Source organism: Mustelus asterias, chromosome 2, assembly GCF_964213995.1.
Source record: "Mustelus asterias chromosome 2, sMusAst1.hap1.1, whole genome shotgun sequence".
Taxonomy (NCBI): Eukaryota; Metazoa; Chordata; class Chondrichthyes; order Carcharhiniformes; family Triakidae; genus Mustelus; species Mustelus asterias.
This window is the reverse complement of record NC_135802.1, coordinates 164,507,501-164,535,039: the sequence shown is the minus strand read 5'-3', so window position 1 is coordinate 164,535,039 and position 27,539 is coordinate 164,507,501. Positions and strand designations below refer to the sequence as shown.

The window sequence follows — 27,539 nt, the reverse complement described above, 5'->3', positions numbered from 1 at the left end:
TATTCTAACAATTATTAGGAATGGATTGTAATGCTTCAGTTATCCAACCCACAGAATCTTTCAAAATACATGGATGTCATCCATCTGGACCAAGGGTTTTATTCCTTTTGAACTTGTTCAATACACTCCTTTTTTACAATTTTAAATACACTTATTTCATTGCTCATTTCATCATTCAACGTCATGTATACCTGTTCTGTTTCCCTGGTAGCAATGAAGAGAAATAAATATTTAATACTTCTGTCATCTCTCTATCCCGCCTGGTATTATCCTGTCTATCCTTTAATGGTTCCTATCCCAGTTTTCTTCTTTACTGTTTTATGTTCCATAAAACAGATGGCTTCATGGTATTATTGGCAGACTATTAATCCAGAAACTCAGCTAATGTTCTGGGGACCCGGGTTCGAAACCCGCCAAGGCAGGTGGTGGAATTTGAGTTCAATTAGGAAAAAAATCTGGAAATAAGAATCTATTGATGAAACCATTGTCAACTGTTGGAAAAACCCATCTGGTTCACTATTGTCCTTCAGGGAAGGAAATCTGCCATCCTTACGTGGTCTGACCTACATGTGACTCCAGAGCTACAGCAATGTGTTGACTCTCAACTGCCCTCAAAAGGGCAAAAAAGGGATGGGCAATAAATGCTGGCCAGCCAGCAACGTCCATGTCCCATAAATGGATTTTAAAAATTCATCATTCCGCTTTGTTATCCTAATTGTTTTACTTCTTTCTTCATCGCTTAGCATTCTCTATAACCTCTGTTGTCTCTATAGTTCACATTTGTCTCTTTCCCGATCTCAAGTTTTCTCCCCATGTCTTTATTCATTCATTGAATCCCACTCATGTTTAATTTCTCCTTTCCTTCAGAGAAAGATTATTATTCCTGTGTTGCATTGAACATGTTTTTAAATGTTTTCCACTGTTGTTCCGTGTTGTTTTCTAATAGAGTTGCCCATTTTATTTTCCCCAAGGACTATTCTCATCCCCTCAAAAGGAGCCCTTCTCCAATTTATTAACTTGGTTTTTGTCCTATTTAAGTCTTTCTCTATTGTCATCTTAAATGTATCACATTAGGTCATTCTTGTCCAGATTTTGCCTTATTTCTACTTTTCTGTTCTGCTCTGGTTCATTCTACATTACCAATTCCAATAACAAATATCACTTGTTGGGATTTTACATATTGGGTTGGACGTCTGCACACATTGTAGGAACTCCAACCTCCTTTATGTTCCTCCTCTGTCCAATTAATGTCACGGTAGCTGAAATCACCCATGATTATTATTCAATGTTTTCTTTTACTTAAATTCCCTAATTTGTCTGCATATTTCTTCCTCTAGTTCCCTTCCATTTACCGATTGAGAAGGTCTGCAGCCAACACCAATTAGTCAAATGGATCCTTTATCATCTTTTATCTCTATCTATACAGATTATGTTACTGTCTGCTGAAAGCTGTGTCCTTTTTTCCTGTTGCCATTACGTTTTCCTGAATAAGTGCAGCTGCTTTCCCTCCCTGTTTTTGAATGTCTTATACCTTGCGATGTTTAATTTCCAGTACTGGTTGTTCTGTCTCAGTAATTCTGACTATATCCAATGTCCCCCAATGCATGATTGCCTCCAGCTTTTTTTTTAATATGGCCACTGCCTGACCTGCTGTACAGACTCATTGTTAATAGGATTTCCTCTCACTTTACGTTTAACGATCTTTTTCGAATTCTATTCCATGACCCTATTTAATCCCTTGCAACAATGTCCTCCATTACTTTAATCTTTCCTGTGGTCTTCTGTCCTGATCTGTCGATATTTAGGCTATATTTCTTGCAGATCTCTCCCCACAACCCCTCCATCTCACCGCCTTAACTGGTTTAAGGTCTTTGCCACCTCCTATTTACCCTTTCTGTGAGGAGATGGGTCCTATCCTGGTTCAGGTGGAGACTATCCCTTCAGTATAGCTCCTTCCTATCCCAGAATGCTGCCAGTGTCACATGAAAAGGAACTCCTCTTTCTGACACCAGCCCTTTGGCCATGTACTAATTCTCCTAATTGGTTTGCTCCTATGTCGTCTGCATGTGGCTCAGGTAATAATCCGGAGATTATTATCCAAATTCTCTCTTTTTAGTTTCAAGCTTAACTCCTGAAACTCTTTCATCAGGGCTGCTTCACTGTTCTTACCCGTGATGTTTGTTCAAATACAGATCATAATGACTGGATTTAACCCCTCCCTTTCCAAGTTCTTCTCCAGCCTTCATGAGATATCCCTTATCCTGGCACTGGGTGGGCAGCTCATTCTTGGCTGCAAAGGATGTGACCGACATCTATCCCGAGAGTGTCCAGAGTTTTTACCATATGTCTATTCAACCCTTTCTCTGTTACTGAACCAGGTTGATCGATCTGCATCGTGGCTGTCCTCCATGCAGCCTTTCTCCATGTCCTCACAGGTGAGTATATTGTACCTGTTGGGCAGGATCAATGTCTGCTAGACCTTCTTCTTAACCTTTCCCAAATCCCTGCTACTCAACTTGCTGTGATTTATCCTGGAGCGTGATTATAATCTGGACAAAACTGTCCAGAAACTTATGCCTCAGAGTCTCTCCAAATCTCATTCCAGCTCAGTAGCTCTGAGCCAAAGAGATTTGAGATGGAGACAGGTGTGTTTGCTTGGTGTCCTGTATCTTGCTGTCCACAAACTCCTATATTCTGCAATCCAGACATCTTCGTAGGTGTCAGCTTCCACCCAACCTTAGACTATGCATTGATCATCATCTTCTAGCACCGAAAACAAATGTCCAATTCAGCTAGTAAATCCTTCCATCATCCCTAGCCTCCCTTAGAACCTTTACCAAAGAAACAATATCAAATGTCTTTTTGAAAAATTTAGAATTTGTCAGTGGCTTGCTCTCAGTCCAATCTCTTAGTTCTCAACTCAAAAACATCTGGTGGTTTTCTGAAACCTATTCAGTTGCTTCTAAAGTACGTTAATGCTAGTTTATAACACACACTATTAACTTGTCTTTACTCTTCATGGATTTTGACTGACTTGTAGTGCATTCTTAACATTGCCACTTCCAGAGTTTTCAGCTTTTTAAATTTTAATTTGCTCTTAAATTGTTACTGAGTACTACCTGCACTCTAAATAGGCATTCATCATAGCCATGTAATCCCAGCGTGTACTTTCCTCCACAGACAGTAGATTGACTGGGTTATCATTTTCACATTAACACCACACTGAAATATTGAGGTTTACCATTCGGTACTTTTTATCTACTTTCAATGGTTTAAGTTGAACTGACAAAGTTGTCTGACAAAATTACAGATGGGTCTGTTTTGATTTCTGATTTTTATTGGGTTATTTCACAGGGAAATAACCCAATAAAATAACCAATCACAAAACTAGTTTAAGAGTTGGGCAGTGGTTATTCTTTTAGGTTTTATTGTTTTGTTCAGAAGAAGGAGATATGGGACATCGAGGGTGAAAATGATAGCAACATTCTGTCTCTTTATGTCTTTGCTATGTCCAAAGGTTTCATTTAAAAGAAATGAGAATCAAGAATTGTCTTCATCGGGGAAAAGCGAAGTCCAATTTTGACAAATTCACTGCATTAATTGGAAAGAATATACAAGGCAATACAAGACAAACCTTTGCTTTTGGGTAGATGGGAACAGTGATTTGTATTGTAAAGGGAGAGAGTTTAATGATAAATCACTTACATTGCTTCCTTTGTCATAATGCAGTACTTGGCTGTCTCCCAGACATTCTTAAAGTGAGAGTTTACTCTATTATAAATAATAAAAGGTACTTGGGAGGGAGTCAAAGGAGCTGTCTGGTCAAGATTGAGCTGTTACCAATATAACTTCTACATGAGCAGTTCATCTGTTAACATTGACTTCTATTTTTTTATTGTAAGATCATCTGAAGAAGGAAAAATCACTAAAAGCAGTGAAGGGTTACTTCAAACCCCAGCCAACATCTCTGAAGCAAGCCAGCTGTTTTATCCCTTCACAGTATCATATTCACCTGGCACCAGAGCACAGGTGGGGCATATGTAGCCAGTTCACCGGCACATCTGGCACTGCAGCTGGGTGACCATGAAGGCTGGTAGCACCAATTTATTTCAATGGCCGGGAAAAATTACAACAATTTTTCTTTGTGTGGGCTACAAGGACATCAAATGGAATGCCTGCAGGTCAGGATCAATTTCTGTTCTTTGGTAAACAAAGGCCATTTAACCCTTCATTGTGTCAGTCTGTTGTTTAACTCTTTGAAGGCCTAATTGGCATTCTGCAACAAAATAACATCCGATATTTTCAATACTTCAATTATGTTAGTAAAAATACAGGTAGGTTTTTTTCAAGGCAGTTCCTTAGGTTTGGTGGATTTAGCCCATTCTATTTTAATACGCCTGTAAAAGTCACAGTGTTAGGTGGGGATTAAACCACACGTGGCTGATTTGGGAACTTGAAACAACATGATTAAGGTTAGTTACTGCTATAATTCAATCTCCTTGTTCAAAAGCCTTCTATAAACTGTCTTTAGATCATCTGAATTCCTCAGTAGAGTAATAGCCTTGCAACCTCCTCCCAAATTGTCCATTATTTCTTACAACTATTTTCCCAGCAGATACACACCAAGTGGGAATGTCAAAATAATTCACCACAGAAAGATATATCTGAGTAATCACTGAGATGTGTTGAACAAACCATCAAAGATCACCGACGCAGTACATCACCTGCTTATTTCCCCTAAAGATTAACAAAAAAGAGCTGAAAGTTTTGCAAGAGTTTGGATTTCCAAAAGCATCACTTTAAAAAAAGCAAGTAGACCAGTGAGTTGTGAACCCTCTGTATTATCAGTATTTCAGTGCCCTGCCCTTCTTACACCAGTTGGCAGCGAGTTGTGCCAGCATTGCAATGCAACATATTTGCGTAACAAATGCACAGATAGCACATTCGTAATGATGACATGCAGGACTGTATGCAAACACTTCTTCAACAGTTTTCAAAGTGCTAAGCCCAATACAACAATAGCCATGTACTGTACTGTACTGTACTGACCACTGTATTCAAACAGCACTCAGAAAACAGCAGCTGCACAGAAGAGGAAAAAAATGCTTGATTATTCAACAGCAGAAACATTAATGTTTTTTCCCCCCACCAATCATCAAATAATAAATACCCTGCTTGTCAGAACAGAAAACGATCACCTCCTCTTTCTACCTCTGCATAGCATCTGATTTACAAGGGCAAAATAGTGATGGGGCATTGCAGATCAAATGCAAAAACGTCAGGGTGGAATACAACAAAGCAAATGTCAACTCAAGTCTTTATTGTCTAACGGTGCTTCAGCACTGAACCTCTGAAATGCAGGCATTCCAAAGAGAGGCACTTACCTTAATGAAACTCTCTTGTTGATGAAGCTGCACTCGAATACAATCAGCTGTGTTGATATCAGTCGAATCCCTCAATATTCGGTCGGGTCTTCACGTAAACTTCACTGTGTTTAAAGTAGGAAAAAACAGAAGCAAATTCCTTTGAGATGTGAGGGCAGATTGCATGCAGCATGTTTCATTCAGAGGCTTGTATGTACATTTAGCGCTCGGAACCCGATGCGCTCCCGTCCGTTCCCCTGAGCTGTGGGATGTTCATTGACCTGATTAATAAATTAAAAAACAAATGTCCCCCGTGCGGAGAGCTTCTTGGTCATTGTGGATATTTCTGTGGAAAGACTGGGTCATTTGGGAATTGTGTCTGTTCCAGGCTGATGGGCTTTGGAAATGTCGCAGCGGGAGTGCAGAGAAGATGCTTAGTTAAAGTGAGCACTAATCATAAAGGATTTGTCTTCATACATTGCACGCTCCTGACACACTGTGATCTAACCAGAAAGACTTGGGAACTGCTGACTGTGATTATAGCTCTGTTCGATAATAACCTGCATCCCTCTAGTTTCTCAGATCCACCAAAGAATTTATGTATTAATAAAGCCTTCAGTGCAGAGTTATTGCATGCGATTCCTGCTCTTAAACATTTATTGGAGGGCGGGAGAATAGCACACATGGCAAGAGCAAAAGAGAATTAACAAAATGTTCCTGCCTTGCAGCTGTCATGATAAGTAAGCAAACAAATGTTAAAGTATATATGTACTTACAGAGTGAAAAAACACAGCAAATCCATTCTCCCTGGCCGCTGATGTTAAACTACTCACACAGTTCTTCAGTGAAGATATTTAAAAGATAAATCAAGCTCAGTTTATTCACAATAATGCGCTGCGACCTCCACAGCTGCTATTTCAGAGAGTTTACCAGCATTTCCTTATTTTGCCCTAACACATTCTGGACACAGTTTTCCAGGAGTCAATTTAGATTACATGCTGGAATGACATCACAGGCAACTTTCGCACCCTTCTGTGCCCATCACACCTCACCAGCAGCAACTGCCAACTGCTAGGGCCACAGCAGCTAAATCTTTACTAAAATATACTTTTGCTGCTGTCAATCCTCCTTTGATCAGCAATAGTTCAATGGAGAGAAAGTTACTTCAGCTATTCATGTGTTGCAGAGAAGCGGCTGACAACAGGAGATGTGTCTACAGCTTCCTGGCACATACAAACCGTTCTGGATATCATTAGGATTATTATTGGTTGGCAGGGAATGTTTTTTTAGATGCTAATATAATCTTGATTTTACATGATGGTCTTAAATTCTTTGAACTCAGCCTGGGAGTAATGATAATATCAGACATATTGGATTACAAACCTGGACTTAATTCCTATGGTCTGTAACATAACTATGATGGATCATTGCTTCCTACAGTACAAAAGGGGGCATTTGACCCATCATGTCTTTGCTGGCTCTTTTGAAAAGCTGTCCGTGAATTCATACACCTTCTGCATGTTTAAATTTCCTACATTCTGATTTGCTACAGGGTTCATTCTGCAATAAGGCTCTGAAGAAGAATCATGCAAACTCAAAACGTTAATAACTCTTTCTCTCTGCACAGATGCTGCCAGACCTGTTGTGCTTTTCCAGCATTTTCTGTTTGTGTTTGTGATTTTCAGAATTCGCAATAATTTAATGACATAATATTTTGAATTTTCTGTATGCTGTTGATACTTTAAAAAATGTCATTCCAATTTTATTGAAAAATAAATGAAAGCAGAATGAGAGGAGGACCAAAACACAGTGTCAAATGTTTCTTCAATGAAGAGTAACGCATTTCTGATGTCAGTCTTATCTTTCCACAATTGACAACAGAAGTGAACTTGTCAGTAATATTTGATTTGATTTATTATTGTCCCATGTATTAGCATACAGTGAAAGGTATTGTTTCTTGCGCGCTATACACACAAAACATACCATTCAGTGAGAAGGAAAGGAGTGCCGAATGTAGTGTCACAGTCATAGCTAGAGTGTCGAGAAAGATCAACTTAATGCAAGGTAGGTCCATTCAGAAGTCTGACAGCAGCAGGGAAGAAGCTGTTCTTGAGTCGGTCGGTACGTGACCTCAGTCTTTTGTATCTTTTTACCGACGGAAGAAGGTGGAAGAGAGAATGTCCAGGGTGCGTGGGGTCCTTAATTATGCTGGCTGCTTTGCTGAGGCAGCAAAAAGTATAGACAGAGTCAATGGATGGGAGGCTGGTTTGCATGATGGATTGGGCTACATTCATGACCTTTTTTAGTTCCTTGCGGTCTTGGGCAGAGCAGGAGCCATACCAAGCTGTGTTACAACCAGAAAGAATATTTGCAGACGAGTAATGATGGCAGAATTTTCTCTGAGCCCACTTGCTTCCAGTAAGAATCACAATGGGCGGAGAATTGGGCGTGGGGCAAATTATGGGTTTGACACCCCAAACCTGTCATAATGCTCCCAGCCCACCCGGCCAGCCCCGATTGGGTCCCCACCCACAGTGGGCGAGAACCCGATTAATATTCAACTGAGCCAGTTAACATATAATCAGTGGGTTAAAAGCCTGATTGAAGTAGATCAGGCGATTTGCCAACCTCCCATGTGGAATCTGCAGTGGGTGAGCTTTCATGTAGGTCCTCACAAATGAACACCTGATGTGTTGGATCCCAAGGGATCAGGAAGCATCACCAATCCTTCAGCAATGAGAGGTTTCCTCCCACTCCACACCACACAGGCATGAGGTTTACCCAACACTCCTCTCAGCACCCCTTCAGGCTACATGTCTTGACAGGGCCAGCGGTGCACTTCCCTCTGGCACTGACAGCCTGGCCTGATGCCTTGGGCCATGTGGTGTGGTTAAGGAAGTAGGTGCAGTGGCCATTTGCCCCATGCTACTGTCAGGCTGCAGAGGAAGGGTCCCTCAAGGGTCCTGGATGTTGGGTGCGCTTGGGCTGGGGGCAAGGGGTTGACCTCACCACTGAGATGGGGATATCATGGCTGGACTGCCCCTTCCAGCCCCGTCAGACCAGAAGATCACCCTCGGCATGGTGATTCCAGACAGCTCTGTGATCAACATCTGCATTCCTGCCTGCCAGCTGTGTAGATTCCGAAGTGTCCAGCTCACTTTAATCTCTATGCCCCCCAAGTCACATGGCAGGATTTTAAATCATTGCAGCACTCCATTCTGCAGCAGGGATTTCCCTTTCTCCTCGCCGACTTTGGCAAGGTAAGCAAGACATAACAAACTATAAGATGAAGACATGTAAAATCGCCGGCTCCAATGCACCCCCTCTGATGGGCTCATTGAATTCTAGCCCATTTTGAGCAAGAGGTCAGAGAGAGCACGCACTGCATCCCAGGAGCCTTGAACGAACCTGTATCCGAGGTCACAATTGCAGACATCAGAGCAGCCTTCTCAAAGGTCAACTCATAGAAAACAACTGGCCCAGATGGGGTACCTGGAAGAGCACTCAGGTACTGCGTGGACCAGCTGGTGGGGGTATTCGCAGACATCTTCAATCACTCTTTACAACAAACTGAGATGTCTTTCTGCTTCAAGAAGACACCATCATCCTGGTACCAGAGAAAAGCCAGGCAGTATGCCTTAAAGACTATCGTCCGGTGGCTCTGACATCCATCATTATGAAGTGCTTCGAAAGGCTAGTCATGGCATGAATCAATTCAGGCCTCCCAGATTGCCTGGATCCACAACACAAATCTGTGTCCTCAGCCCCTTGCTATCCTCCTTATAGACCGATGACTGTGTGGCCAAATTCCCCTCCAACTCGATTTTCAGGTTTGCTGATGACATCACCGTAGTGGGTCAGATCGCAAACAGTGACAAGACAGAGTATAGGAAAGAGATAAAGAATCTGGTGAATTGGTGCGATACGGTCATCGATATGATGGGACAGCCGGGTGTGTTTGCCTTGTGTTTCTTTGGGAGGCAGTAGAGATCTCCAAAGCGGGGAGTACGTGGGATGAGAGCACGGAGGGTGCTCTGAAGGTCCGGATCAAAGGTCTTGATCAGATTGTTGAGTTGACGGGTGTGTTCTTTGGTCGGATCTGCGAGTAACTGTAGTGTTCCTCGTTGTTCAGTTGTCGGTACACTTCTTTGCAGTAATCCGTTCTGTTCAGTATGACACAGTATACACAAGGCAAACACACCCGGCCGTCCAATCATATCGGGCAACGGGACCCTGTGCGAGAACCTCTCCGGCTACATCAAGGGAATCCTGAAACCCATTCTACAAAGAACCCCCAGCTTTTGTCTCGACACGACGGACTTCCGACAGAAATTCAGCACACATGGAGCAGTTGAACCAGGAGCACTCCTCGTCACAATGGATGTCTCAGCACTTTACACCAGCATCCCCACGACGATGGCTTTGCTGCAACTGCCTCAGTACTCAACGCCGACAACTGCCAGTCTCCAGATGCAATTTTACAACTCATCTGCTTAATCCTGGACCACAATGTCTTCACCTTCAACAACCAGTTCTTCATCCAGACACATGGAACAACCATGAGGACCAAATTTGCACCTCAATATGCCAACATCTTCATGCACAGTTTCGAACAAGACCTCATCACTGCACAGGACCTTCAACCGATGCTATACACTAGATATATCGATGACATTTTCTTCCTTTGGACTCATGGTGAACAATCACTGAAACAACTATATGATGACATCAACAAGTCCCATCCCACCATCAGACTCACCATGGACTACTCTCCGGAATCGGTTGCATTCTTGGTCACATGCAACTCCATCAAGGATGGTCACCTCAGCACTTCACCATACCGCAAGCCAACAGATAACCTCACGATGCTCCACTTCTCCAGCTTCCATCTGAAACACGTTAAAGAAGCCATCCCCTACGGACAAGCCCTCCGTATACTCAGGACCTGCTCAGATGAGGAGGATCGCAACAGACACCTCCAGACGCTGAAAGATGCCCTCATAAGAACAGGATATGGCACTTGACTCATCGATCGACAGTTCCAATGCGCCACAGCGAAAAACCGCACCGACCTCCTCAGAACACAAACACGAGACACAGCAGAGTACCGTTCGTCATCCAGTACTTCCCCGGAGCAGAGAAGCTATGACATCTTCTCCGGAGCCTTCAACATGTCATTGATGAAGGTGAACATCTCGCCAAGGCCATCCCCACACCCCCACTTCTTGCCTTCAAACAACCGCACAACCTCAAACAGACCATTGTCCGCAGCAAACTACCCAGCCTTCAGAAGAACAGTGACCATGACACCACACAACCCTGCCACAGCAACCTCTGCAAGACGTGTCAGATCATCGACACGGATTACATCATCTCACGTGAGAACACCATCCACCAGGTACACGGTACATACTCTTGCAACTCGGCCAACGTTGTCTACCTGATATGCTGCAGGAAAGGATGTCCCGAGGCATGGTACATTGGGGAAACCATGCAGACGCTATGACAACGGATGAATGAACACCGCTCGACAATCACCAGGCAAGAGTGTTCTCTTCCTGGTGGGGAACACTTCAGCGGTCACGGGCATTCGGCCTCTGATCTTCGGGTAAGCGCTCTCCAAGGCAGCCTTCGCGACACACAACAGCGCAGATGCTGAGCAGAGACTGATAGCCAAGTTCTGCACACATGAGGATGGCCTCAACCGGAGTCCCGGGTTCATGTCACACTATCTGTAACCCCCACGACTTGCCTGGACTTGCAAAATCTCACTAACTGTCCTGGCTGGAGACAATACACATCTCTTTGACCTGTGTTTAACCCTCTCTCCACTCACATTGTCTGGACCTTTAAGACTTGATTACCTGTAAAGACTCGCATTCCAACCATTATTTTGAAAATTGAGTTTGTGTCTTTATATGCCCTGTTTGTGAACAGAACTCCCACTTACCTGACGAAGGAGCAGCGCTCCAAAAGCTAGTGGCTTTTGTTACCAAATAAACCTGTTGGAATTTAACCTGGTGTTGTGAGACTTCTTACTGTGTTTACCCCAGACCAACGCCGGCATCTCCACATAGTGGCAATTGCACCATGGGATGTCGGGGGGCGGGGGGGGGGGGGGGGGGGGGGTGGGGGGGGGGCAGCAGGCGGCGATGTTCATTCCGCACAGCTTTGCGCTCAGCACCAATATATGTACAGAGCCTTGATTTGAAGTTACTGAGGCTTCCGAGCAAGCAGAGTTCTTGGAAACCCTATCCATTCCAATGGAAACCTTGGATCTGCAACAAATTCAATGTGCACTGCCTTGAAAAAGAATTCCATTGACAGCTCAATGGATTTCTGTCATCCTCTAGCCACCTGTGCTTATTTTCATTTCCCTTCATTGTTGAACGCACCTCAAGTACCCCATTGATCCTGACTGCAACATTGACAGAGTCTAAGCTTGATTGACAGCCTGTGGTTTCATTTCCTCTTTTGTAAACCACAATTGTTTTGAAGAAATCACAGGGTGTTAATCAGACTTAGACTCTGTCAACACTGCAGTCAGGCTCTTTGGGGTACTTGAGATCCATTCAAGCATGAGTCATAGAGTCATAGAATCATAGAGGTTTACAGCATGGAAACAGACCCTTCGGCCCAACTTGTCCATGCCGCCCTTTTTTTAAAAACCCCTAAACTAATCCCAATTGCCCGCATTTGGCCCATATCCCTCTATACCCATCATACCCATGTAACTATCTAAATGCTTTTTAAAAGACAAAATTGTACCTGTCTCTACTACTACCTCTGGCAGCTTGTTCCAGACACTCACCATCCTCTGTGTGAAAAAATTGCCCCTCTGGACATTTTTGTATCTCTCCCCTCTCACCTTAAACCTATGCCCTCTAGTTTTAGACTCCCCTACCTTTGGGAAAAGATATTGACGATCGAGCTGATCTGTGCCCTCATTATTTTATAGACCTCTATAAGATCACCCCTCAGCCCCCTACGCTCCAGAGAAAAAAGTCCCAGTCCATCCAACGTCTCCTTATAACTCAATCCATCAAGTCCCGGTAGCATCCGAGTAAATCTTTTCTGCACTCTTTCTAGTTTAATAATATCCTTTCTGTAATAGGGTGACCAGAATTGCACACAGTATTCCAAGTGTGGCCTTACCAATGACTTGTACAACTTCAACAAGACATTCCAACTCCTGTATTCAATGTTCTGACCGATGATACCAAGCATGCCGATTGCCTTCTTCATCACTCTGTCCACCTGTGACTCCACTTTCAAGGAGCTATGAACATGTACCCCTAGATCTCTTTGTTCTGTAACTCTCCCTAACACCCTACCATTAACTGAGTAAGTCCTGCCCTGGTTCAATCTACCAAAATGCATCACCTTGCATTTGTCTAAATTAAATTCCATCTGCCATTCGTCAGCCCACTGCCCCAATTGATCAAGATCCCGTTGCAATTGGAGATAACTTTCTTCACTGTCCACTATGCCACCAATCTTAGTGTAATCTGCAAACTTACTGAAAGGAAATTAAAATAAACACAGGTGGCTTGAGCAGAAATCCCAAACTACAGAATCCCAAATTAAATTAGGAAGCCAGATTGGACCCCAACAATTTTTCTATTTTGTCCTAAATGTGAAGAAAGGACAGTTCCTTTCAGGGCTGATTCCACTGACTAAATCTTTATAGTAAAATAAACTTTGTTTAATAACACAGTTTAAATATAACTCTAACAAATTCATAGCATAACTATTAACAGTTGAGCAATATTTAAAATTGAAAGGAAGCAACTTTACTTTTTAAGCTTATTACAGTTTCAGTTCCAAATAAGCAATATTCCTGCACATCTTTGGACTGTGGGAGGAAATGGGTGCAGAGGAGATTTACAAGGATGTTGCCTGGGTTGGGGAGCATGCCTTATGAGGATAGGTTGAGTGAGCTCGGCCTTTTCTCCTTGGAGAGACGAAGGATATGGGGTGACCTGATAGAGGTGTACAAGATGTTGAGAGGTATTGATCGAGTGGATAGTCAGAGGCTTTTTCCCAAGGCTGAAATGGTTGCCACAAGAGGACACAGGTTTAAGGTGCTGGGGAGTAGGTACAGAGGAGATGTCAGGGGTAAGTTTTTCACTCAGAGGGTGGTGGGTGCGTGGAATGGGCTGCTGGCAATGGTGGTGGAGGCGGATTCGATAGGGTCTTTTAAGAGACTTTTATCATAGAAACCCTACAGTGCAGAAGGAGGCCATTCGGCCCATCAAGTCTGCACCGACCACAATCCCACCCAGGCCCTAATCCCACATATTTTACCCGCTAATCCCTCTAACCTACGCATCCCAGGACTCTAAGGGGCATTTTTTTTTTTTAACCTGGCCAATCAACCTAACCCGCACATCTTTGGACTGTGGGAGGAAACCGGAGCACCCGGAGAAAACCCACGCAGACACGAGGAGAATGTGCAAACTCCACACAGACAGTGACCCGAGCCGGGAATCGAACCCGGGACCCTGGAACTGTGAAGCAGCAGTGCTAACCACTGTGCTACCGTGCCGGTACATGGAACTTAGTAAGATAGAGGGTTATAGGTAAGCCTAGTAATCGCTAAGGTAGGGACATGCTCCACACAACCTTGTGGGCTGAAGGGCCTGTATTGTGCTGTAGTTTTTCTATGTTTCTATGAAACAGAAGCCCATGCAGACACATGAAGCCATTAAGCATTTGACTGCCCATATTGTCAATAATACTTTCCAGAAAAAAATATTTCAAAGAAAACATTTAGATAGTATTCAGTAACATACCAGCTCATGTCTAATTATTTTCCTTGACCAATGTTAAAAGCAAACAACTTGTATTAAAAATATTTTCTCATTTCCTAAGCACAGATTTAACTTAATTAACAGAATGGCAAAAAGGAACATCCATTTTTGAATGAATTATGGAAATATGTCAAAGTTACAATGTATTTCAGCCCAACCAGTCTGTCACTGATGCAAAGTAATTGTTTCTGTATATACCAACCCCATTTCCATCTCCCTCCAACCTTTTGACCCACCTCCACTTATTCAACTGAACCTTAATTGTTGACATGATTTTGGCTTACTTCTCAAAACAGAAGCTACGTTATTTTTTACATGTACAAGCAGTCTAATCATTGTTTGTACTTTATTATTGGAAATTATCTCAATGAATCAACCTTAATGCATCAAGGTGCCCTGAGGTGTCTCAAAAAAAGGTCGAATCAGAGCTTGAACCTGATTTTAATGTGGGGACAGGAAAAGGGGAACTCGATCTCAAAAACAGATGGTGAATCCATAGAGTCCTGAAATGTAGAGACTCCGCCATTCTTAACAGCCAGATCCCCTTTGAATTGACATACCCAGAGTCCCGGGACCTTTGGGAAGGCTCTAAGCATGAGTGCAGCATCAGAAGACCATAGCGAGGGACTCATGGATACAGTTCGTAACTGTTAGTGAAGGAGGGGGCATTCTCAAGGGTATCAGGGAAAATGGGGGGTGGGGGGGGCACCCCAGGGTAAAAGAGACGCAAGACTTTATTCACTGCTGCTCCTCCCAGTCTGACAAAGGAAATCTTCAATTACACTTTTTGGAATTTACCCAATGGGCTTATTCTGGTCCATGGGGCCTGACGAGGTTGGAAGTCACTCTCGTGACCAGGCTGCGGAATATTGCTGCAGTCTAGCCCCGAAGAGCCTGTAATGATTGGGACACAGAGTGAAGGAGCAGGATTAAAGGCGTTAAGCGACAGGCTATGTTTTAACTACTTCCCTCTCATTACTGACGGTCAAGGAGTAAAAGTTAAACTCAGGGCCAGTGACTCTGAAAAGGGAAATAGGTTAACAGAGTGGTTGAAAGTTGCAATCCTTGTTACCATCATAGTGGGTCTTAGATGAGGTTATTCCTGGTTTGAATTTGTAGATACTGTCGGGGGCAAGGCTGTTGGGTAAACTTTACCTTTTATTGAATCATAGAATCCCTACAGTGCAGAAGAGGCCTTTCAGCCCATCAAGTCTGCACTGACTCTCTGACAGAATATCTTACCCAGGCCCTCTCCATTGCCCTATCCCCATAACTCCATACATTTCCATGGCTGATCCATTTGTCCTACACACCTTTGGACTGTGGGAGGAAACCAGAGCGCCCGGAGGAAACCCACGCAGACACGGGGAGAACGTGCAAACTCCACACAGACAGTCATTTGAGGCTGGAATTGAACCCAGGACCCTCGTGCTATGAGGCAGCAGTGCTAAGCACTGTGCCACCGTGCCGCCCATTACACTAACTATGCACAATACAACCTTAGCATGAGGCTCTGCATAGAACTATCCCTCAGTGTGCTCTGTTGTATTTTGATTTTATATCACTGACAATGAAGACTATTGGGGCGATTCTCCCATGAAATTTTAAGTGCTGAGTTTGCGTATAAATTGGAGTAACTCCCGCTGGTTTTTTAGTGAGAGTTTCAAAATGAATCTCCGACATTCTACGCACTGCAGAGTGCACTAGTGAGATTCACGTTGAAAATCAGGGGACGCGGCTTATTCCCGTTGGAGAGGTTGGCAGCATAGCGCTGAGCGGGGCACTGCGCATGCGCCGATCTGTCAGAGCAGAGATCAGCGCATGCACAGCTGTCCGCACTGCCGGCCTCCCGATCGCTGCCCAGCCCGGTGATCCCGCATTGCTGCCCCTCTGGCCCCCACCCCCCCTCGATTGCTGCCTTTCAGACCTTGCTGGGTCAGCACTGATGCCCCCCCCACCCCCCCCACCTCCCCGGCCTGCCCCACTTCGCATTTATCTGGATTAAATTCCATCTTCCATTTCTCCGCCCAATTTTCCAGCCTATCTATATCCTGCTGTATTCTCTGACAATGTTCATCACTATCCGCAACTCCAGCAATCTTTGTGTCGTCCGCAAACTTACTAATCAGACCAGCTACATCTTCTTCCAAACCATTTATATATATCACAAACAGCAGAGGTCCCAGTACAGAGCCCTGTGGAACACCACTCATCACAGACCTCCAATCAGAAAAAGACTCCTCCACTGCTACCCTCTGTCTTCTATGGCCAAGCCAGTTCTGTACCCATCCAGCTAGTTTGCCTTTGATCCCGTGAGATTTAACCTTTTGCACCAGCCTACCATGAGGGACCTTGTCAAATGCTTTAATAAAATCCATGTAGACGACATGTACGGCCCTTCCCTCGATAAATCATTTTTGTCACCTCCTCAAAAAACTCAACCAAATTTGTGAGGCATGACGTCCCTCGTACAAAACCACGTTTTCTATTGCTAATGAGATTATTCAGTTCTAAATGTGTACAGATCCTATCTCTAATAATCTTCCCCAACAATTTCCCTACCACGGACGTCAAGCTCACCGGCCTATAATTACCCGGGTTATCCTTGCTACCCTTCTTAAATAACGGGATCACATTTGTTATCCTCCAATCCTCTGGGACCTCACCTGTGTCCAATGAAGAAACAAAGATTTCTGTTAGAGGCCCAGGAATTTCATCTCTCTCTCTCAGTAATCTAGGACAGATGCCATCTGGCCCTGGGGATTTGTCGACCTTAATGCTTCCTAAAACACCTAACAATTCCTCCCTTGTAATTGAGATTTGTTCTAACGGGTCTACACATCCCTCTGAGACACTACCAATCAACGTGTCCCTCTCCTTTGTGAATACTGATGCAAAGTATTCATTTATGATCTCACCTACTTCCTTGGGTTCTAAGCATAATTCCCCTCCTTTGTTCTTGAGAGGCCCGACTCTTTCTCTGACAACCCTCTTGTTCCTAACATATGTTTAAAATGCCTTGGGATTCTCCTTAATCCTGTCTGCCAAGGACATTTCGTGACCCCTTTTTGTCCTGGTCACTCGGAAAGCCATGCCCGCTGCAAACCCGGTAATCTTGTTTGTAGTTTCTGTATTTCATTACAATTGTGGGATAGTCCTTGCCTGATCTCAGGAGCCCCAGGTATTGTCTGTTGCCTTTGACCCCATTAGAATCACAGTTCCAGAGCACATTAGGAGGGGGTTACAAGAGGCTTGTTAACACAAACACCAGACAGCCCCAAAGACAACTCAAACCGTTTCTACCACACAGTCCAGATCAGAACAAGCACCTCACACAGGAGATACTCTGTACACATTTCATTAGGCCTGAGGTGCTCCATGTTTCATCAGTATAGCTCTCAGTCCAGCCTCATTATTTAACCACATCATTGGCTGAGGCACTCTGATCCTTCCTGGGGAGCACCACTGCTTTCTAACCCTACTTGTCATTTACACAGTGGCAACTCTTCCCAAGGCCAATAAGCTCCCAGCAAAGGTACATGTCTCCCAGAGACATTCATCTTTAGGCCGTGTCTTCACTTCAGCATTTGACAACAGAGTGTGATGATAGTAGTGCAATAGTATTTTTATGTATTTTTTTTAATGCTTAAGTGCAATGTTTAAAATTCAGCTTTATGCTACAGGCAGTTAGTGTGTCTGGCAAACAGTTAACTCAGATGCTGAATAAACTGGATAATTACTCATTTTAGTCTTACTTAGATAGAGGTAATGGACTTTTGTTTACACAAAAGATCGCCTGAGGTTTTTTGATTAGACAAATGAAATATGGGTCAGGTGATAATGTGGCTAATATGTAGAGGCGGGTCTGTAGCAGAGAGAAGGCCCCTTTTCTAGTTTAGAGTTGCAGTTCTGGTTGGGAATTGTTTGAAAACAGAGGTTTCTGTAAGTTGCTCTGAAACTCATTTTCTCCCTGAAAACTTCAAGACCACCTACAGTCATGACAGCAAGTATATTTATGGTTGCTAACTGCATTTAAAGTGGTGTTTGAACCTGTAAGAGGAATGTTGCTTATTCAGAACTGAAACAGAAATAAGCTAGAAATTAAAGTTGTTTCCTTTCAATTTTAAACATTGTTCAACTTTTAATAGTTAAACTGCTTCATATGTTAGAGTTATGTTTAAACTGTGTTATTAAATAAACATCCCTAATTTGTCAGTGGAATTACTCCAGGAACAAAACATCCGATCCTCACATTTATGCCAACACAGAAATAATTGTTGGCGTCTAGTCTGGCTTCATAAAATATCTTGGGATTCTGGTCCAATATGTTAATAGTAAGTAACATCTCCTCTACGCAAGCATCTGCCACAACTCACACAGGAAACATACTTGTCTCTCCCTCCCTCCTCCTCCCCTCCATTTGAATCCTTGGGAAACCCAGTATAAGGACCACAAAACCTTCCCTGGGGGATAGAGGCTCCTGATTTGAACGGCAGGACTGGTAAGGGCTAGTCAGCCTTCAGATGCAGGATGACGATGGGAGCTAGGCAGACTTGAGGGTCCAGAGATGGATGATCTTGCTGACTGTTTCACTCTTTCTCCCTTTCCACCACTTCAGTGATTGAAGATGAATTTTAGTTGGCAGCCAGGCCAGCTAGCTTTATTCCTGGTGACTGCTGCTCAGGCAGGGTGAAGGTGACAAGAGCACCTGGGCCTTCCCAGGCTTGACCCAGCACCTGAACAACAGCGGCCACCGGTGAGGCTCAAGAGCCGGCTGCCCATCAGGCTGAGGATGGGCTATGAAGACATCACTATTGTAGGCCATTGGTCTACAGGGGGCATTGGTCTTACAACGAGCTGTCAGACAACCTGTGCTGCTGTAGACATCTCCTCGCCTGCGTTGAGAGGCAATGATACAGGGAGCATTTATTTATATGCTGCTCCTGCTTGCCAAAGGATCAGGGCTGTTTCCTGATTCCAGTGAATCACTCTGTGGTGAACCATCGTTGGTTCCCACTGTGGGATTGTTCTAATGTCGTTGTTGGGTTGTTCTAATGTTGTTGTTGGGCTAGGGTGGGATTGATACACCTGTGGTTGTTACTGTTGTGGCACATCCCAGTCAGGCTCCGCCTCCTGGGAGAGGTATAAGACCCCCTGCTCGGGCGGGACCTCTTCAGTCTGGGATAGTGTGTTAAAGTTCTGATAGTTCCATTGTTAGTTAATAAAAGCCTTCTTTTACCGAAGCTTTGTGCCTCGTGTCCAATTGATGCGCATCACACTCGTCTGGGGAGTTGGGAGCAGCAGGATTCACGTGGGGTGGAGAGGCTATAACATGAGTTGAATAGCACCTGGAAAGCAATGCCAGTGCGAGCGTGAAATACTCTGGGTTTCCTGCTGTTTTTTTTTTAACCGCGATCAACAACTATGAGGAATATCTTCCCTCGAGTTTGTCCATTCCAATTCATCCCTTTGGTCTTGGTGGGAATGAAGATGTCATCAGTTGTTCTCTTTACTCCAGGTGATGGATTGCACAGAATCCTGGATTGGATGTGAGCTTTGGGCCTGAGTTAACCTCACGGTGGAACGGAATATGAAGACTGTGCACAGTTGAGTTCCACAGTATCTGAGGAAGGTGAATGAAGTACGTGATGAGGGCACAGATTTTTGGCTGAGGACTCGGAGGCTTCTGGTGCAGCATTGAGTAGCTGGAGGGAGTTCCGGTTCATCCGGTAGATGCTAGAAAGGCAAATAGACTGAGCATTGACAATAGTGGAATGGAGGGGAACTTTATTGAATACATATGGGAGCCCATTGCAAGAGCTTGCAATGTAAAACATCCTGGAAAGAGCCAATGGTGATCATGTTCTGATTAGAAGTGAAGCCATTGCACAAAATCTGCACAATAATTTAGACAGGAACAGAACTCTTAAAAAGGGCATTGCCATGGCGACAGGCCACAAAGCAGAGGCAATGGAAGAAAGGAGATTTTGAAGAGCCACGTACAGACTGAGGAGATGAGTAAAGGTAACATACTGTGGAGAAACATACATAATGTCAGTGGTGACTTTGACCAGTGAACAGGATATTTAGGAAGGCAACAATCAAAGCTATTTTTCCAAAATTGCAGTGATGCTTCTCAACCTAAGCACTATGTAATCAGACAATCAAAGGAAAATCAGCAGCAAATAACCAGCTGTATAGAAGGCACTAATTGCTCCAGCATTTTAATGATTTTGTCACGTGGACAGTGAGTTTTGATTCTCACGTTGATGTCCTAAATCTGCTCGTGATTGATTGAGCCATTCTTCCCTTGCTGAATCATCATTTCAAAGAGTGGGTCATTACTTAATAACACTCCCAAGTGAAGAGTCACAGATTAGAATCCCAAACAATCTGACACAGCGAGAAAGTAACACTGCAAACTCTATCCCTCAGAAAAATAAATCTGGGACCAGAATTTCATAGAAACTAGAAGCTGGAGTGGGCCATTCGGCCCTTTGAGTCTGCTTCACCATTCATTATGATCAGAGCTGATCATCAAATTCAATATCCTGATCCCCCCTTTTCCCCATATCCCTTGACCCCTCTAGCCCCAAGAGCTGTATCTAATTTGTTCTTGAAATCACACAATTTCCACAGAACTCAACAAACATGAGACATAGATAAGATGCAAGACTGAGCGGAGAAGTGGCAGATGGACTTCAACCCAGATAAGTGTGTGGTTGTTCATTTTGGCCGGTCGAATAGGATGAAAGAATATAATACTAAGGGTAAGACGCTTGGCAGTGTGGAAGAACAGAAGGATCTTGGGGTCCGGGTTCATAGGACGCTCAAAGCAGCGTCGCAGGTAGAGGCTGTGGTTAAGAAGGCGTATGGAATACTGGCCTTCATCAATAGAGGAACTGAGTTTAGAAATCAGGAGATAATGCTGCAGCTGTATAGGACCCTGGTCAGACCCCACCTGGAGTACTGTGCCCAGTTCTGGTCGCCTCATTACAGAAAGGATGTGGAAGCCATAGAAAGGGTGCAAAGGAGATTTACAAGGATGTTGCCTGGATTAGGTGGCATGTCTTATGAGGATAGGTTGAGAGAGCTAGGTCTTTTCTCCTTGGAGAAGCGAAGGATGAGAGGTGACCTGATAGTGGTGTATGAGATGTTGAGAGGTATTGATAGAGTGGATTCTCAGAGGCTTTTACCCAGGGTTGAAATGGTTGCCACAAGAGGTCACAGGTTTAGGGTGCTGGGGAGTAGGTACAGAGGAGATGTTAGGGGTAAGTCTTTCACTCAGAGGGTGGTGGGTGCATGGAATCGGCTGCCGGTAGTGGTGGTGGAGGCGGATTCGATAGGGTCTTTTAAGAGACTTTTGGATAAGTTCATGGAAGTTTATAAGATAGAGGGTTATAGGTAAGCCTAGTAGGTAGGGACATGTTCGGCGCAACTTGTGGGCCGAAGGGCCTGTTTGTGCTGTAGCTTTTCTATGTTCTATGTTATATGTTCTAACTGTCATAACTCCAGGTTTGTATCACAATGTCTATCAGACATATTTTATTTCTTAGTCCTTGTTTTCCTACCCGTGGTTGTTTATAAGGTCGGAATAATCTAACCTGAAAATTTTCATACTCTCATTCCAAATACTGGGGGCCTGAGAGATGCTGTCACCAGAACTGTTACCACAATAGTGGGGTATGTTAACCAAGCAAGACTGGCAGTGACAAATATTAAAGTTACATTTTTTGACAATAAGCAAAAGCCAACCAACATTCTGCTCTGCCAATTTATTATTACATTATTAGTGCCCCATCTGAGGATTTTAAATCACTTTGGCACGCTGGTTATCAAGGTTGATTGTCACGCTTACTTCATCACTTGAAGCTAGCACTGATGATGACACGCATGCTGCAGATAACAGATGTAGTTGACAATGTCAGTTTTTTTTTTAAGTACTTACTGCTAAACATTTGGACATGAAGCATCCATCTCTGACCAAAAACATTATTTTCTGTACGAATAAGTTGCTGGAGTCTGTGCCATAAATAACGTACTGGATTCACTCACTTGGGAAGAGCAGAATACAGGATGATACTCCAACATGGTGATGCCAGGAAGCAGACAACCCACTGAGCAGGTTATGTTTTCCTGATATCATTCTCTGGACTACTTCCCTGTCTCCCTCCAATCCCTTGTGGTCATTCTATATGTCTACATTACTAATAGCACAGCTGTGCATCTCAATATGGCTGTCAATATGTCCAAATATTTGCTCGAAAGCTATTCTCTGTAGGAACAATGGAATAATGGGAAGATCTTGCTTGTCAATGTGGCTTTTCCATTTTATTCAGTAACAGGCAGAGACTGATAATGTCAGTCCACTGACATTCCCTCAAAATCCTGACAGCTGCTGCAAGCCTCTCCCCATTGACATGAAGGACCTTTATTAGTTCAATGGTCCAATCACTCATGAACATATTTTAAGCGATAATATGAGAATCAAAACTCACCATCCATTAAAATGTTGTTTAACAAGTGGAGCAATTCATGTCTTCCATACAGTCAGTTATTTCCCGCTGAGTTTTATTTTGTATGATTACATAAGTTGAGAAGAATTACTGGAATTTTAGAAAAGTAAGATTCCTTCTCACCCTTCCGTCCTGGTCCACCAAACTAACAGCTCTATCGGCAATATCAGGACCAGAATAGGAGCACCAACAATTCCTTTGGCATTAACCAGTCCATTAGCCACCAATAATTCTACTGGTGCCTTCAATGCTATAGGCACCCATAGCTGTATAGTCATCAATGGATCTATAAACACCGTAAGGAGTCTAACAACACCAGGTTAAAGTCCAATATGTTTATTTGGTAGCAAACGCCATAAATGTCGATAAACACCAACAGGCTTATAGGGACCAACATTTCCATGAATACCAACAACCAACAAAAAGGGACGACCCTTTAGAACTGAGATGAGAAGAAGTTTCTTCAGCCAGACGGTGGTGAATCTATGGAATTCATTGCCACAGAAGGCTGTGGAGACTAAGTCATGAAGTGTATTTAAGACAGAGATAGATAGGTTCTTGATTGGCAAGGGGATCAAAGGTTATGGGGAAAAGGCGGGAGAATGGGGTTGAGAAATTTATCCATGATTGAATGGAGCAGACTCAATAAGCCAAATGGTCTAATTCTGCTCCTATATCTTATGGTATTATGGTCTAATTCTAGAGATAATAATTGTTATGTAGATACCAACAGCTCGATAAGCAACAGCAGGTGTGTGGATACAAACATTTCTATTGGCACAACCATTTCTATAGGCACCAATTGAACTATAAGCACCAACAGTTCTAAAGACATCAATGAGTCCATTGCTACTCACCATTTTTCCAGCTCTAACAGTTCCACAGTTCTATAAGCACCAAACATTTTAGAGGCACCTATAGACATCTCTCTGCTACTTACCAATGAATCACTCTTCATGTGCGATTCTAGAAAGTTGTCTATCATTGAGGAAGGAAGCAATTGCAACCAAGTCTAATCTCCACTTCAGCTAAATGTTTCTAGGTCTTTGTTTTCCAACTGAGGTCGCTGATTAGTGATCAGGGACAGGACATCTGACCATTTGTTTTTTCTCTCCCAAGCTTGTTTTAAATTTAATTACAGCTAATTTGATACAGGGCAGAGATTACACGAGTGGCTTCCCTTGGGTCAGTAATTCACCATCACACTGCACTGCGCATTCACCTACTGAGACATTGAAGTAACCGATTGCTGCCTCAGTTTCACATTTATATTGGTGTTGAGTAGTTGTGTTCCCAGATCAGAATAATAATTAGCTGTGAGCATGAAAACTAAATCAATGTAATGAAAGTAATTCACTGCTCTTTAAATTCATGTGCATCCTATTTTTGACATCAATTTGTTGTTTATTCTTGACTAATCTTCACTCCCTATCTTAATCATACATTAATGGATCAGGCTTGATTCCTAGCAGGTAGCCACCATTATGTTAATCAGTCATCCTTCCAGAGAGACATGGCTGAGGTCAAGAAATTTGGTGCAGAGAGCTACAAACAGTGACTAAAAGATTGGTTCTGACCCTTTAAGATTCTTATCAGAGAGCGAGTAGAAAAATGCCATAAACGTTCACCTTTGGTGAATGGGAGCTGTTGTCAAAGACAGCATGGATAAGGTCATGCTTTGCCACAAACCAGTTTGCTAATCTTAAAATACAGTTTATGATGTTTTATCAGCAACTGTGATTACTGCTGTTGCATTCCCGCAGTGTAGGGGTGGGGGGGGGGGGGGGGGGGTGGAGGGGGGGGGGAGACACACTGAGGCGGGGACTGTGTAATCCTGGCCGAGTTTTCTGATTTTAAAAAATATTTGTTCGAGGGATGTGAGCATCACTGGCTGGGTCAGCAGTTACTGCCCATCCCTGAGGGCATTTAAGAGCCAACCACATTGCTGTGGCTCTGGAGTCACATGGAGGCCAGAGCAGGTAAGGTCGGCAGATTTCCTTCCCTCAAGGACATAAGTGAACCAGATGGGTTTTTGCGACAGTGGTTCCATGATCATTATTAGGCTTTTTATTTCCAGATTTTTTAGAATTCAAATGTCACCATCTGTCATGGTGGGATTTGAACCTGAGTCCCCAGAACATTACCCTTATATTTTTATGTTGTGTTCCTAATCTATTTAATTTCTGAACTTTCCCTGTTGCTTATATGTCTGAACCATTTATTTCACTGATGGTCCATTATTGGTATCTAAGTCAACCACATATCCCAGTTAGAATTTTCTTTGTAACTGCAATGTTATGCTGCCCATGACTTCTCGGCCTTTTGGCTAAGATCAAGTGTAGTATGGATCGCCTGCACTTGGTTGAGGTCATTGGGTTGCACTGGGGCTTCATGTGTTTCATATGAAGCAATTTTTTAAAGCGGCATCTCGGCCTTTTGGCTAAGATGCAGATGAGCCCAAGTCTTGGAGGAGGAACCTCCCCCTTCTCCAATCAGCTTGGCTCATGTAGATCAGGCCCAGGACAGGGTGGTTTGGTCGCTTGCCCTGTCTTGTCAGCCTGGATCTGAACTGTCTCAACTTGTTGAGACTCTGAATTGGATTTGATTTGATTGAATTGGAAAAGTATAAAAAAATGACTGGGATTCTCCAGCCTGGCTGCAGTGAATGGAGGTTTGGCTGAGCGCCAAATTTTCTGTTCTTGCTGGCAGTGGAGGTGGGGCGTATGACATCAGAGAATCCCAGCACCAGGGTCTAAACCTGAAGGCAATTGCTGGAAAGCATCTTGATGAGATTCTATCCGTGCATCAAGTGTAACTTTGAGATAGAAAGGACATATTTGGAAAATGAATAAAAACCATCTGGAAGGCGGGATTTTATTTGGCCTGTGTCTCCTCCAGTTAATTTCATTGTTACTCCACTTCAGTAAATTCCTCGTTTGTGCGAAACAAACTATAAATTTGCCTCAACAACTGCCATTTGCTTCCACATTGCACAGGTACTCAGGACATGCAGCAAGACGTGATCTTATTTTAGCTGGTTTTGTGGATATACCTGAGAGAGCGGAATATTCTATGGTGCATTTAGTTTTCAGTACATGCAGTCCAGAATGTGCACTAGAGTGAGCATCTCATAAACAGCAGGTAAACAAATCAATTGTGTTTTATTACACGGGTGAATATTTTTTCTGCTTTTTCACCAAAACTAATAGTCTATTGTCTGGCATTCCCCTGGTAGTGGATGACATTTGTATGAACAGAGATGTGTGGATCTATTACAAGGTAGGTTATGCTTGACTGACCTCTACTTCCAAGCCACACTGGCAAAGTCTTTTACAAGGAGTAGTTGCAATTCGTTCCAAGTGCCCTCATGGCAAATCATGAGCATATTGGCAGAGCCACGACTCGATTACAACAGCCCCTCTGTGCTCTGTTGTCTTGACAATAGACAGTGAAGGAAGATTTACCATCAACCACGTACAATATTGACTTACTTTATTGTTGACAGCTGTAGATTTTATGCCCATATCAACTCATTGATCGACACCACTACAGTTAAAAGTAATGCCAATAGATATCATTAAAATGGTCTAATTACCTTGGTAATATTGTAGCTGTGAAGTTGTGTGTATGTGATTCATAAAAAGGATATAATCATGTTCCATTGGAAGCAGCCTGTGAGTGAATGAGTGAGAATACATTATATTGATTTCATGGCCCATCAACAGAGAGCCAACTTTATACATCTGAAAGCACCTCTTATATCAGAATACATTTTCTCTTTTAGTTGTGGTTTATTACTCTGCTCCAATGCACTGGTGAGGTTAGGTCTAAAATCTTTCTCAGTGTCTAAGTGTTTCCTACTGAAGTACCAAACACAGCATTAGGTATATCCATTTGACAACACAACAAATATCTGCTCTTAGATAGAGTGCAAGTTTGTGGACTGAGAATAATGGAATACATTTGGTTACGAGCATTTCAATTATAAAGCTGTGGCACCAGTCTATGCGTGAGGCTCATGCTTCATTTCCCTCCCTCTTGCTTGACATTGTCAGCAAACTAATGCTCAAGTATTTTGTGTGAACCTTTTAACCATTTCATTTGGTTCAGCAAACTGCAAATCAATTTGTGTCTTTTCAAAGTCCAAAAACATCATTGTTCTTAGATAAGATTCGACTTTGAATGTTTAATGGGATGCCCTGTGATTAAGTCTTGCTTTCCTGAAACGCTGGTTTCACTGATGGATTGAAGAGGTGTTTGATGCAGATCCCGTTTCATTTTAATTAGTAGATGTAAGTGTACTCTCTGGAAATTTCAGAGAACTTGATGAAATCTACTATAGCTTCAGAAAGAGTCGGTTAACAATGAGTGATTTGTTATTCTGCAGTGTAGTCACTTCAGGAAGAACCCAAAACCACTCTGAATTTAGGAATTATCTGTCCAGATCTGACCTGTTCAACTCCAGATGTTTTATTTTAATTTCAGCAGTTCTTTGAAAAACTGAAAGAACAATTCGATATTTTCACAAGACTAACAGAATCACCACACTCAAAACAAAATTAAGCTTTTTGAAGTTGCTGAGAAAGATTATACCAGAAAATATAATGATTGGACACAAACACTGTGAATTGAATGACAATGATCATTGGGGTGGTATGGTGGCACAATGGTTAGCACTGCTGCTTCACATTGCCAGAGACCAGGGTTCGATTCCTGACTTGGGACACTGTTGGTGTGGAGTTTGCATGCTCTCCTCATGTCTCCATGGGTTTCCTCCGGCTGCTCCACTTTCCCCCCAAAGATATGTGGGCTAGGTGGATTGACCACGATAAATTGCTTCTTTATGT

The 27,539-nt window shown here is 43.2% G+C and overlaps 1 pseudogene; it reads left to right on the top strand.

Annotated features, from left to right (window-relative positions):
- The first annotated feature begins 24,998 nt into the window (after positions 1–24,998).
- Positions 24,999–25,200, top strand: LOC144481763 (U2 spliceosomal RNA; annotated as a pseudogene).
- The last annotated feature ends 2,339 nt before the right edge of the window (positions 25,201–27,539 follow it).